This window comes from Mustela erminea, chromosome 10 (genome assembly GCF_009829155.1).
Source record: "Mustela erminea isolate mMusErm1 chromosome 10, mMusErm1.Pri, whole genome shotgun sequence".
Lineage (NCBI taxonomy): Eukaryota > Metazoa > Chordata > Mammalia > Carnivora > Mustelidae > Mustela > Mustela erminea.
In genome coordinates, this window is record NC_045623.1 from 86,945,483 (window position 1) to 86,958,907 (window position 13,425).

Here is a 13,425-nt window from a genome sequence, read left to right on the forward strand (position 1 = left end):
TGGGGATGGCCTTTTGCTGTGAAACAAGAACTGTGCTTTGAGGGTTCTGTGGTCTGCCAAGTGGCGTGGGGCGGGGGTCGTGTGTCTCCACCTCTGCCTTTGCCTGCCTTGCTTCTGGGTGGGTCTTTCTCATCCTCTTGTCTTTCCTGCACGCACCTGCACTGGTGGGGCCCCTGCAAGGCCCATCGCTGACTCAAGCTGAGATTCCCTGTCTTTGAACTTTGGCAGCTCCCTCATTCTGCTCCCCGATTCATCCCTCAATGCCCACTGACGCAGCTGATTTGCCCTTAGGGAAGTGCCCGACACCTGCACTGGGCAAACCTCCCTTCTGTGCGTAGGGTTTTAGTCTGCCTTTTCTGGACTCAGTTTCCCCTCCTGTGCGATGCTGGAGGTGGGACATCTGGGCAGTCCGAGGAGCTGACAGCTGGGTCATCCTCGTGGGGACATTTCCTGACCTCTGGCTCCACAAGGGAGCCCAGAGACCGGGGATGGGCTTCCTTGGGCTTCTGGAACCAGTAGAACCCCAGCAATCAGGTGATTCCAGGTGGCCCCTGAGGAGGTCTGGACCTGCAGCCAAGAAGAATTAATTTAAATTTTCCATGGAGGGGCTGGCTCCCAGCCCTGGCCACATGAATTATTTTGGGGCACCTAGTCAGGGCTCTCTGTCCTCATCCAAATAAGCTGCCCCCCACCAGGGAGGCCTGGAAATCCCCCACTCACCCTCATTCACCACTCCTCTTGACTCCGTGGCCGGTCAGTGGCCGGAATCCAGCAGAGGCCTTGGATTCCCTAAGCCCGGGCTGGGTGGCATGAGCTCAGGATCCTGAAGTGTCCTGCTCTATGGATGGCAGTGTGGCCTCTGGGCCAAGGAGGGGCATCCTGAACCGAAGTAAATTAAAAACAAAAATAAAATAACACAAAGGATCCCAGTGTCACTTGGCTGTGAGGCCTCGGCGGTGTGTGACGGGCCATTCCAGGTAGCTCGAGACCAGGAAGAAAGCCATTTCCCTGTCGGCCGATGACAAATGCAGACACAGCCCATGGGACGGGACAAAACAACTCTGGAATTTTCCCTCTGGAAGTGCTTTAGGCTTTGCGTAGTTGGCTCCAGATAAGTGTCCGGGTGCCCGGGGGTGCCTCTCCCTCTTGGCTTGGCTGCCCCAGGGGGGGACACGTTACCCCACTGCTAGCTCTGGGTCCTGCCTGGAGACCGACGTGTTCCCGGCTTACCTGGGAGAGCCCGAAAAGGTCTGGCTGGCCTCCTCCGGGGCCTTGCAAATCTTCCAGGGTAGCATCCTCAAGAAAAGGCTGTTTTAGGGGGTCCCTCGCAGAGGACGGCTTTGATGATCCCCTCAAACTCGACCCCAGCAGTGGAAGGGACAGGGCTCGGAGGTGGGGCCAGACCTGTTTGTCTCTTTGTTAAGAAAACAGCCTGGCAGCAGCTGCTGCTTCCTGAACCTGCTGTAGAATCTTTGTCAATGTCCTGACCACCCCGCGGGGCAGGTTCTATCCAAGCATTTGCCGGTAAACAGGAGCTCTGAAAACAGAGGCAACTGCCACAGTTCCCCCTGGTTGCTGGGACTCGCCAGTGGCCGGGGTGTGAACACCTCCACTGCTGCCGGCTGAGACCGTTGCTGAGCGCGGGGAGGGTGCGGGGGCCTGGCTGGCCTCCCCAGCCGGTGGGGGTCTGCTTCAAGCCCGCCGCTGGCCTGTTCCCTTCTCTCCCAGAACATGGGCTGGGGAGCAGTCGTGATTTGCAAACACAGATGTGTGAGGAAGGCAGTGTTCGTTCTGTTTTCTGGACTGACCCAAATTCCTGTTTAGTGTCTTCGGCCCCAAAGTCACGAGAACATCAGCACCTAGTAGTTACTGTTGGTCCCCTAGCCTCTGGGTTGCCTAAGGTCTGGGGGTTTAGGTGGCCCTGGGACACTGGGCCCATGAGACCCCGACATTGTCACTCTGTGTCTGTTGTCCCTGTTCTTGTCTACTCCCTGCGGGGTCCTGCTGGGTCCTCCCTTGTTCCTGATCACAATGTCCTGTTGAGACTCTCCCTGGGTCCCTGGATCATTGTTCTGCCTGTGCCTCCAAGGCACAGGGGAGGCATGGTCCTGCACCTGCCCCTCTGGGGAGAGAGCTCTCGGGGCACTTGCCAGGGGGCGGAGGGCCGTGTCCTTGGCTCCAGTGCCAGGCAGTAAGTACCTCTGCTCTCGGCTGATCCTGGGTCCCTCCCTCTGTCTTAGGTCTCCAGAGCCTTGTGGTGAACTCTGACTGCAGCACAGAGGCCCAGGGACCCCCAGCCTCCCAGCTCCCACCACGGCTCATGGCCTGCCTCCTCTGTCGCTTAGAAGTCCACCTGCTCTTAAGGCTGGGGGACTTCTCTGGCTCAGTGCGCGGGCTTCCCCATTTTCTGTACTCAGAAGCCAAGGAATTGGACTCCTGTGTTGTCTGCATTCTTCTGTGTTATTCCCTAGGTCAGCAGCACACCCAGCTGCCCCGTGGGGACTGGAGAGGAGGCACGGCATGGCGGGAGGCAGGGTGGAGACCCAGGAAATTCCAGGGAGAGAGGCACTGGTAGGTATTTGAACATGTTATCCTTCCACGTGCTGACAAGGAAGTAAACACAGAGAGGTTGAGTGACCTGGCCGAGGTCGACCAGTAGGTCGGAGGTGGAGCGATCAAACCCAATTCTTTGCCCCTGGCTGCATAGAAAGCCACTAGCAAGAGCATCAAAGAGACTGAGCTTGTACCTTGGTCCAGATGGGGGATGGCGGCCTAGAGAGGAGAACGAACTTAACTAACAGATGTGCAGATAAGGGGGATCAAAGGGTGGGCTCCGTTTCTGTCTATTGCCAGCCCTGCGGAATGAGCAGTTGCCCACCATCCCGGGGAGGCCTCCGAAGTCTTGAGTGGGGAGAGAGGAGCACACCATGAAGGCAGCTGCAGGTGCCTGGCTGCCTCCTGGCTGTGTGGCCTCAGGCAGGGCTGTGCCCTCTCTGGACATTTGCTGGAGGTGCTTGGAACACAAGGAGATCAGGGGGGCAGGGGGAGGCGGCTTTTCTCGAGGCAGCTTGTTTCTCCTCCTGGCCTCTCCTGGGTGTCTGGGCTGGAAACAGAGTCATGACCCGCCCCCTCCACCCTGGCTCCACCCTCTTCTTTTCTAACCCTCTCAAACATACATCGGAAACTTGCAAGTACAGCACCAAAAGCTACGCCCCTTAACCATGGGAGGTTAAGTTGTTCCAGTGCAGACCCAGCCCTTTGATAGTTAGTGTCTCTTTCCTGCCTGCAGGGACCTTGTCCCCACAAATAACGCTGATGAAGTCCCCCAGATCCACTGACCGGGGTTGCCTCCCGGCACCTCGCCCCCCGACCCCCGCATTTCGCAGGGAGGGACCTCGAGACCATGTAAATTGGCCCTTACTCATCAAACTTTTAATTTGTTTGTTCGTTTATTCACGTCAGCAAGGACTTAGGGTTTCCACAGCGAGGACTGTGTTCAGGGCATGAGAGCGTGTTACTCACGTTTTTTTATTTTGCTGCTCCAAAGGTGCTGGAGAGGCCTTTCTCTCCAGAGGCCGTCTCCTGTGTCCCCGTCATTCTCGAACACTTCCTAACTTCCTGGCACCAAAAGACATTCTGTTACCTCGTTCCATCCCTGGCCCAACCCTGGAATCAGCCGTTTCTTCAAGGAAGGGTCTCGAGTTTAAGTTGGCGGTGTGGTTCCCACATGAGGGGGAACAGTGTGTGTAGGCGCCGAGAGAGTTTATTTATGAAACACAACATTAAAAAACCCCAGGTGTTTTATAACTGTGTTTGGGCTGTTCTTCATTTTTTTCTTCTTTAAACACACTAGAAGCTTTCAAAACTGGGTGGGTGGGAGTCGTGGGACTGTGCCCTGGGCCTCTCGTGGTCTCCACTTGGCCTCCCAGCCCATGGGGCCCGCGGGCTCCACCTGGCCCCTCCCGGCCTGGCCAGCTCAGCTGAAGCCCAGAGGGGTGTGAGCCAGGCTGGGGGTCCTGCCAGAGCAAACACAGCCTCCGCGCATGGCCAAAGGCAACAGCCCTACGTCAATATGAGCTCGTGTGGAACAGGTCCAGGGACCGGGCCGTTTGTCCCCTGTGGTTTCTGGGAGGGAGAAGGAGAGGCGGACTCAGGTGCTCACTGGAGCCCTTGATGTCACTGGGCCCAGCTCCGCCTGTGGGGCCGGGGGAGCTGGGGCCTGGAGGTGGCCGGGACCGGCCTTGGGTCACAGTGTGAGCTGTAGGACCAGCCGTCAGAAGAACATTCATGTCTCCATGCTTTTCCTTTTGCAGGGGCGTGGTGTCTCTGCTTCTCCTCCTGGGGCTTCCGGGAGATGGCAGAAGGCAGGTCAGCGAGCACGGGAGTGGGAGTTAGGAATCCCGAGTTCTAGTCCGTTCCACTGTGGGGCCCCGGGACTCCTCCCCTCGTTCCGTCACACACCCCCTCTCCCAGGACACGGCCCGCTCTGAGCTTCACAGCGTCCACCGCAGTAAATCAGGTTCTCGAACTCAAGAGTTGGGGGGCAGGCGCGGAAGGTGGGTGTGTGATGGGAGCTGCTGTGGGGCGCTGGCCGGGGCGAGGGCCGTGGGATGGGAAGGTGTGTGTCCCGTGCCAGAGCACCCTCAGTGCCACAGGGACAGGAATTGCAGGCTTTGCCGGCCTTTGCTGGTCCCCCGATTGTTTGCTCGAGTAGCTGGCTTGAGGCAGAAGGACGGACCCCTGCTTTCTGTTCCCGTCACAGGACTGTAGTGGAGATGGAGGGCTGGCCGGGGCTGCAGCACCCAGGCCCAGGGAAACCCTGCCATGAGCTCTGCAAGCCTCGGCTGACGCATGGGCCGAGAAGCAGGGAGTGGGCCAGGCCAGCCTGGAAATGATGTGGTCCCTGTTCCAGCCTTTGTGTGGGGCCAGCTGTGGCGCTGTGCACCTGGCCCGCCCACCTCCTGCCTCATCTGTGGGCCCTTGGCCTCCTGTCTCCCAGCTCTGGATGCTTCTCCCACCCACCCTCCTGCCCTGAAGGAGAGCCATGGGCCACCAACCACTGTCCTCACCCTGGCCCAGGCTCCCTGATGCCCCCACCAAGCCCTTGAAGAAGCCAGGAACAAGCTTCTGCTCATCCTCAGCCTGCATTCGAGCCCCAGCTCTCTCACGTACTGGCTGTAGGATCCTGGGTGAATTATTCAACCTCTCAAAGCCTCAGTTTTCTCATCTGTAAAATGGGAATCCAGTCCTGCTGGTTTCACTGGGTGGTAGTAACAATTGCCAAGTAAGGTAAGTCTGTGTGTTACAAAGCAGGGGCTCAGTACAAGCCCCTCCTCTCAAGCTTGGCTCCCAGGCTGCATTCAAGACTCAGGTCTCAGTCCATCAGAGCCTGGCTGGAGGTCTTCCTCCTCCTGGAGGTCTTCCCTGATTGCCACAACTCAGGCTGAACTCCAGCCACCAGACGCAAAGAACAAAGAGCTCGGCAGGGGGTAGAGATAAGGAGCAGGGAGGGAGCTTGGTGAGCATCTAGGGCGGGCTACTCAATCTGACTCTTAGAGAAGAGGAGGGTGCACTGTGGCCTAGGAGCCGAGCTGGTTCTGGAGGTCCCTACTGTTCCTCTTTGTACAATCTCTCTGCTTTTTCTGTTTAATATCCTTCCACAAGTAGCCACTGAATACCCATGGCAGGGGAGATGTCTGATTTCATACAACGTGTAAACTGAGGCACGGAAAAGTAAGTCAGGACACAAGGTGAGGAAAACAGAAGTGGCTTCTTGTACAATGCTCTTTCCCGCACAGCACGTGGCCTCCTGTGTATCTGTTACTCCTTCCCTTCCAGGAACCCAGGCAGCCTGTGGACACACGTAATGGATACCAACTCCGTGTCTAGCTTCTCCCTTGCCTGACTCAGCCTCCACTCCAGACTAACACACAAGCAGATAGAAGAGACAATATAATCAGGGCCTGAAAAGTGGTACAAACCAGGGCACACAAGTAATTGAGAAGAGGAAATGACACAGAAACAATGGCATAAAAGTACTAGAAAAAAGCCAGGTAGGAATAGTTTTATAACCTGACATTTTAACAGATACTATAACCTAAAATACCAATATATTCAAGGATTCTTTAAAAATGGTGAAAAAAACTCATTGGCAAGCCAAAAGATAAACTCTGTGAACATACTTGCAACTTACATTACTGACAAAATATTAACTTCCTTAATATGTAAAGAGTACCTTCAAATCAACAGGAAACAGATCACCAATGAACAGAAAAAAACAGGCAAAGGATACAGACAGTTTATAGAAAAAGAAACACAAATGGCTCCTAAACACATGAAGATAGTCTTAACTTATAAAATGAATTGACTGCAAGGCAAGCCATTTTTTCATCTATCATACTGGTAAAGATTCAAAGTTTGATAACTCACTGTGTTGGTGAGGATGTGGGAAACGGGCGCTCTTACATTGCTTGTGGGAGTATATGTCAGTTCAACCTCTGTGAAGAGCAATTTGTCCTTAATGATCAAAATTGGCCTGTCCATGTCCTTTAACTGAGTAATTCAGCTTTTAGGGGTTTGTCTCACACATGTCCCTGAACAGTGTGAAATTGACGCATATACAATGGTATCTATTGTCGTAGTAGATATGCTACTACATTTCTGGTAATGGTATGTATATGGCTGTGTTTGTATACGCATAGTAATCTCCGGAAGGAAACACCGGAAACCAGGTAATAGTGTTGCCCCAGGAGAGGGTGATGGGGTAGATAGTGGGTTGGGGGGGATGAATGCTCATTTTTCATTTTGTATTCTTTTCTGTTCTTTAAATTTTATATCATGTGCCTTTGTTATCTATGCAAAATCAATTAAAAAAATGAATGGCAGGGCGCCTGGGTGGCTCGGCTGTTTGGGCATCGAACTCTTGATTTCAGTTCAGGTCATGATCTCAGGGTCATGACATGGAGCCCTGTGCCAGGCTCGCACATACACACACTCTCTCTCTCTAAAATAAATTAAATCTTTAAAAAAAAAAAGTGGGGGGGCCTGGGTGGCTCAGCTGGTTAAGGGTCTGCCTTTGGCTCAGGTCATGATCTCAGGGTCCTGGGATCAAGCCCGCTTTGGGCTCCGGGCTCAGCCAGGAGTCTGCTTGTCCCATTCCTGTCCCTCTGCCCCTCCCTTTGCTCGTGCTCTCTCTCTTTCTCTTAAATAAATAAACAAAATCTTTAAAAAAAAAGTGAATGCTCTCCCGCACCCCACTGCCTGCCTTTCTGCCTACTTGTGATCTCTGTCTGTCAAATAAATAAAATCTTGAAAAAAAAAAAAAAAGTGAATGGCAAGGGTATTCCTTTACCCATAGGGAGAAGGGTTAAGAAAGCAATGTCAGCCGGGGCGCCTGGGTGGCTCAGTGGGTTAAGCCTCTGCCTTCAGCTCAGGTCATGATCTCAGAGTCCTGAGCAGCATTAGGAGGCCTCATGGTGTGGAAGAAAGTATAAAGCACTTCAAGCCCAAACCTCAATTCTGAAGGTACTCGCAGCGAACCAGTTCACCACGGGGATCCTCAGTTTCTTAGTCTGTAAAATGGGGACAAGAACAGCATGTTCACAGGGTGAGATGGGGCGAGGCATGTGGCAGGCCAACCCTCTCGAGGTGCTCTGCCAAGGTGCCCCTTCAGCAGTGCCCGCTGCCATCTCTGGAAAATCCCTCCAGAGCAGAGCTCGGCCCCCCCCCCCGACCCCCCACTCCTGCCCTCCCCAGCAGGAGCACACAGCCGAGCTGCTCAGCAAAGCAGCTGAGGGGTGGGGTGGAAAATGTCAACATCAGATTAACCCCATGGGAAATAGCACACTTGTCCAACCACAAACACCCCCACGTTTCCCTCCAGTGTAGTGGGGTTTTAGGGGAATGGGGTGGAGCCGAGGCCGGTGAAGCCGTGACATCTTCAGGCTTGTATCCCTGGGCCCTCATAGCCAAGGTATCTTTGGGGGGTGGGGGACTGCATGTGCGGGGGCTCTGGGCCTCATAGCTGCGCCCCTCTGTAGGATCCAGAAGACCTCAGAGGAGGTCCTGGCTTTCCTGCCCGGGCGCAGACAGAGGGACAGCCTCTGCTGTCCTTTTAGTGGCTGCTAAGAAAGGGTCCTACAGGCCATGGGGAGCCGCTGAAAGTTCTTGAGCCGGAGAGGGCGTGTTCAGAATCAGCCTTGAGGAAGTATGTCTGGCGGTGGGGAAAGGGGATGGGTTGGGGGAGGGATAGATGCTCATAGAGCGGGGGATGGGGGTCGGGGTAGTGGAGGAGCCGAAGGGGAGGGAGAAGGAGAAGCAGACACGTGCTGAGTGTGGCGCCCGAAGCAGGGTCAATCTCACGACCCTAGCTGAAACCAAGAGCCGGACACTCGTCCAACCAAGTCACTCAGGCGCCCCCATTATCTTAATCTTTATAGTGATTTTGCAAGAAAGGCCAACCTATTGCCGTACCCATTTTACACATGAGGAAACCGAGAGAGGTGGTGAGCCTGGCCCTAGGCTGCACCGCTTAGCAGGGTCAAAGGTGAGAAGTGAACCGGGTTTGCCTCCTTCAAGGGTCTGTGGATTTCCCCCACCCCTGACACCCCTCTAACTGAGGGGACAGCTATTTTAAGACCACAGGTGCCATTTCGATGATGCCTTTTACTAAGAAGTGGTATTGTTACCCGTCCGTGTGCCGCTCTTACTAATGTGACTATCCCTGGCATTTGCCTCCCGCAGCTGGGTTTTGGCCGGAGTCACGGGAGCTGCCACCTGGGGCCCAGGCTTGAGGCGGCCCCAAAGAGGCAAGAGGCCCTTGCTCCGACTTCTAAGAGTGGGGGGGCCGAGATCTAGTGGTCACCTGGTGCACGTAGCGACCGCTGGCCTACAGCGCCTCACTGCCTGCTTGTCTTGTTCGTGGTTCCATCCCCAAGGCCTGGCTCGGGGCTCGGCAGGTGGTGGAGACTCAGTGCCGCTCGTTCAAACAAGCGGTGCGGTCACCCGTCACGTTCGTGCACTTGCACCGTCCCCGGGAGGGGACACCCAAGCAGACCCGGCCTTCGGGCCTGCGTGGCTGTGGTGGGGTCTGAGCAGGGGTGTCTTATCAGGGCAGCCTCATGAGCCAGTGGGGACATGGGGCACCGTGCAGAGTCTGGGGAGGGTGAGGTGTGTGGCCTTCGGGGCGAGCACGTGTCCTAAGTGGTCTCCTCGTTTGTCTAGCGTCTTTCGCTGTTGAATGACATGCAGGTATGTGTCTGAGAGCTGCGATTGTCACCCGGCCCGGGCTGCTCTTACCGCACAAGTGTATACCGACTACGAGGCTACAACTATACACGGAATCGTCCGCCTGTTCCTCAGACAGTCACAGGTGGGCAGAGGGCCCCGAAGCCCAGGTCTGACAGCAGGTCCAGCCCCTCAAGCCCCTGGGCTGAACAAACACGTTCCTGGCTCCCAGAGCCGGCCCAGCCCAGGGACTGCTTCTCTGGCCCCGGCCTCTCTCCACAGCTGAGTCCTGGGAAGGAGGTGGTGGCTGGGCCCTGGCCATGGGCACAGAGAAAGGCAGAAGGATCTGGGAGGTGGGAGGGACACCATATCCACCGCGCTTGGTGACTGGCAGGAAGGGGTGGCAGGGGCGCGGAGACAGGGATGCTGAGCAGGGGGGCCACACCCAGAGGGCTTGGCATTCCAGGGCATTCAAGGCACATGGAGTGTGAGGTGGACGCAGGGCTGTGTTGGGGGCAGTGGTGGTGAGGGTCAGCCGCCGACCTGGGCTGGCGACTACCGTGGCTGGGGTCACCAGAACAGGTTTGGTGGCCCTGGGGCAGCATCATGATACAGTGGTGGCCGCATCATGGCCTGGCTTCCCGACCTGCTGAGGGCTGGGCCTGGTGCCGGCAGCCGGAGGTCTCGGCCATAATCGGCCTCTTCAGCCTGCAGCTGGCTGGGGACCAAGCTTTCAGCAGTTGGTGAAGATTTATTGGTGGCCCTTAAAGGGTAGCAGTCAAGAGTCCTGGGCCAGCCCCCGGGGGCCCCCGAGCCCTTTACTCAGCACCAAGGAATCTGAGGCCTGTCACAGCCTGGTCAAGCCAGAGGGTTTCCAGACGTGGGGTACAGCTGCTCAGAGGCGCTGACCTGCCTGGCCCAGGGGCCTGACCGAGGGGTGCCACGCCTCTGAGACTATGGCTGTGACTCCTTCCTCCATGTTGCAGACGGGATTCTAATAAGAGGGGACTATCCCAGGGCCCACCAGGTCTGTTCTGGTGAGACCGGAAGTCGGCCTAGTTCAGGCCACAGAGCGAAGTGAAGGTTATCCCTCACAGACGTGGCCTCGTTTCTGTGGGTCCTTGGTACTGTCCTCCCACCAGAGTCTTCAGGGACCCTGTCTGTCTTGTCCGTTGCTGTGTCCCACAAGACCTGAAAGTCTTGTGTCCCACAAGACCACAAGTCTTTCAGGGAATGGATATTCAAGGATATTGAGTGGAGAAAACCTGGGCAGGGTTTCCTTTTCTCATATGACAAAGCATCTAGAAGGAGCGGGTTAGGGCTGGTGCAGAGGCTTTGTGACACTCTCAGGGCCCAGGGCTCTGTCTCTCTCCCTCTGTACCCTTCAAGTATGGCTTCTGTTCTCATGCTTCCAGAATAGCTGCCGCCGCTCTAGGCATTGTGCCTGCATCCCTGGCAGGAATCCAGGCATTAGGAAGGAGGGTAGAAGGGCAGGTACTTGTGGGATCTGTCCCTTCTTCATCAGGACAGCCATAGATTTCCAGGAAGGCCCTTCATAGTTCATTGGCCAGAGCCATATATAGCAGTTCTCTCTCTGCCTTTCTCTTTCTTTAAACCTCTTCCAGGGTTTAAAGGCTCTCCTTAGCGTGACTTGTCATTTTTGTTGTTTGGTTGTTGTTGTTTTTATTTGATTAAGTGAAAATCCCCTGTCTGGGGGAAATGCCCCAGTGAGTTCATTCGTTACTGTGGTGTGAATGGCAGGTGTGCGACTTGAGCACAAACTGTTCGGGGACGTGGATCTCTGAGGTGCTTTCCAAGGGCATGGTTAACAGCTGGGAGGAGGGAGGCACTGGGATTTGGTGGGGGGGGGCGCTGGCTGGCACGGCCCTTCGTTCTGCTTGCGGCCGGCACCGTCTCTGACCGTGGCGCCGCGCCACGTCGTGGAGCCCCCTGACCAGGGGCCTTCTGCCTGCATGGCCCCTGGCAGCTCCTCAGAGCAGTATAGGGTGTGATTAGGCCCCTGGGTGCAGCCTATGACGGGTCAGTCATAGGAGAGCCTGTTCTCCCTGGCGGGCTGTTCTTGCCAGGATGACCCTCTGAGGTCCAGACCTGGCTTCCTTCCGCAGGAGAGGGGTGTAGGGTGGGTTGCAGGGGATGGACAGGGGAGAGAGGTCTGGGTGGTTTCTCGTGTTTTCCATGCCACTGACCTTGGCCCTGCAGGTCCCAGCTCCAAAACTCAAAAGTGGGGAGGAGGTGGTGAGGGTAGCCAGGAGCTGATCACAGGCCCGTGGTGGGGCAGGAAGCTTGACCCTTGTACAGGGTGAGCTGCAGAGGGCACTTGGGAGCACCCCCAGGAAGAGAGCCCCTGAGCGACCCCTTGTGGCTGCATCACCCATGGACCTCCCCATAGCTGTCCCCAGGCAGGCACGACCCACATGCGAGTTCCGCTGCTGGCCTACTGTGTGTCCCTGGGCAGGCCCCCGACCTCTTGGGCCTGCCAAGGGGCTGATAAACACCTCTTCACCCCTTTCCTCTCCAGGCCAGGACTGGGGGAGGCTCAATTGAGTTACAAGTTGGGAAAAGGGTTTAGTGACTGATCTGAGCAATAATCCTATCAGTATAGCTCCCCCGCGTTGAGTCCTTACTGGGAGCTGGGCCCTCCTAAGTAGTTCAGGTTAATTGAAAGGATGAGACTCCCCAGCTCTCTGTCTAAATATGAAAGCCGGTAGAGTCCTGGCGGGTTTTATTTTTACCTCCAGGCACATGGGGGAAGAGAGAGGTCCCAGAGATGTTCTTTGGGCTTCACAAAGAAAGCTCACATGTAACTACCTTTGAGGAAAGTGAGACGTCCGTGGAAACAAGAATAGAGTGTGGCAGCAGATTAGGAAGCAGGACAAGACGTTTTGGGGATGAAAGGTGACTTTGGAGGAAGGGGGAATCCTGGCAGATGCCCTTGTCAGAAGGGACACTCAGGAGGACAACTCTGCCGGCAGGTGCGTCCCTGCTGGCTGGCCACTCCAGGAACACGGAGCACTGTCCTTCTCCTTATCTGGACTTTTGAAGGTCTCCAGTTTGCAAGCTCTCCACCAGCTGGCAAAGAAGTTAGAAAGAAGTCTGGAGAAGCCCAAAATGTGTCATTTGTCATGGAAAAGGACAGAAGAGGCGTGAGGGGAGTGGGAGGGTTGCCACCCCCACAGACATGTCCTTAGTTCATCCTCGCAGACGATGAGATGGGTGTGCTCATGGTCTGATAAGTGGCAGGAGGGAAACTGAGGCTCAGAGAAGTCCGTGACATGCCCAATGTGGGAGCCGTGGCTTCTGTGGTGTGTCCAGGAGACCCAGGGTCCAGGGAGGGCCAGGATGCCTTTCTTGTCACTGCGGTCACAAATGACCATAAGCTCGGAGGGCTGAACAACACAACTTTATTACTTGACTTCTCTGGAGGACAGGAAGTCCAAAATGGTTCTCTCTGGGCTAAAACCAGGCTGACATCAGGTGTTGGCGGGGTGCGTCCGTTTCAGACAGGGAAACTCTGCTCCCTTCTCCATCTTCAGGGACAGCAAATTAGCATCTTCTGATCTGTCTGCCTCCAGGATTCCTGCCTCCCTCTTTCACTTATGATTACTTTCTTGATGATGATTATGATTACAGTTTGATGATTCCTGTTGATTATATTGGGCCCTGGATATTCCAAGATCATCTTCCCGTCTGGATTCTTAACTTAATCACACCTGCAAAGTCCCTTTACCATGTCAGGTCACATAGATTCTCAAGTTCCGGGGAGGGCATGTGGGTCTCTTTATTCTGCTGATCTCAGTGGCCTTGGTGAAGGGGTCTGACATTTGGGATAACAAGCATCCCTTCCTCAGGAGGGTGGGAGGAAGGGGCTTCCATCCCATAGGGACTGACTGAGCCTCCCCTTCCCACCCAGGGCCCCACATGTACTGGAGGCAGGCTACTCATTGTGGGAACTAAGGATTGATCAGAATTCCAGGGCTTCGGGGAGGGAGAGGGTGGCCAGGACCCAGCCAGGATCAGGTGGATCAGGATTCAAGTCCAGACTGTGCCTCTGCCCAAGGGCCTGAGGGTAGGGAGTGGGGGTGGGGAGCAGGCTGGCCCCAGGAAGAGAAGGGAGGAAATAAACAAACCTCCTTTCATCCTCATCAAGGATGAGGACCCTCTGCCTCTGTTTTGCAGATG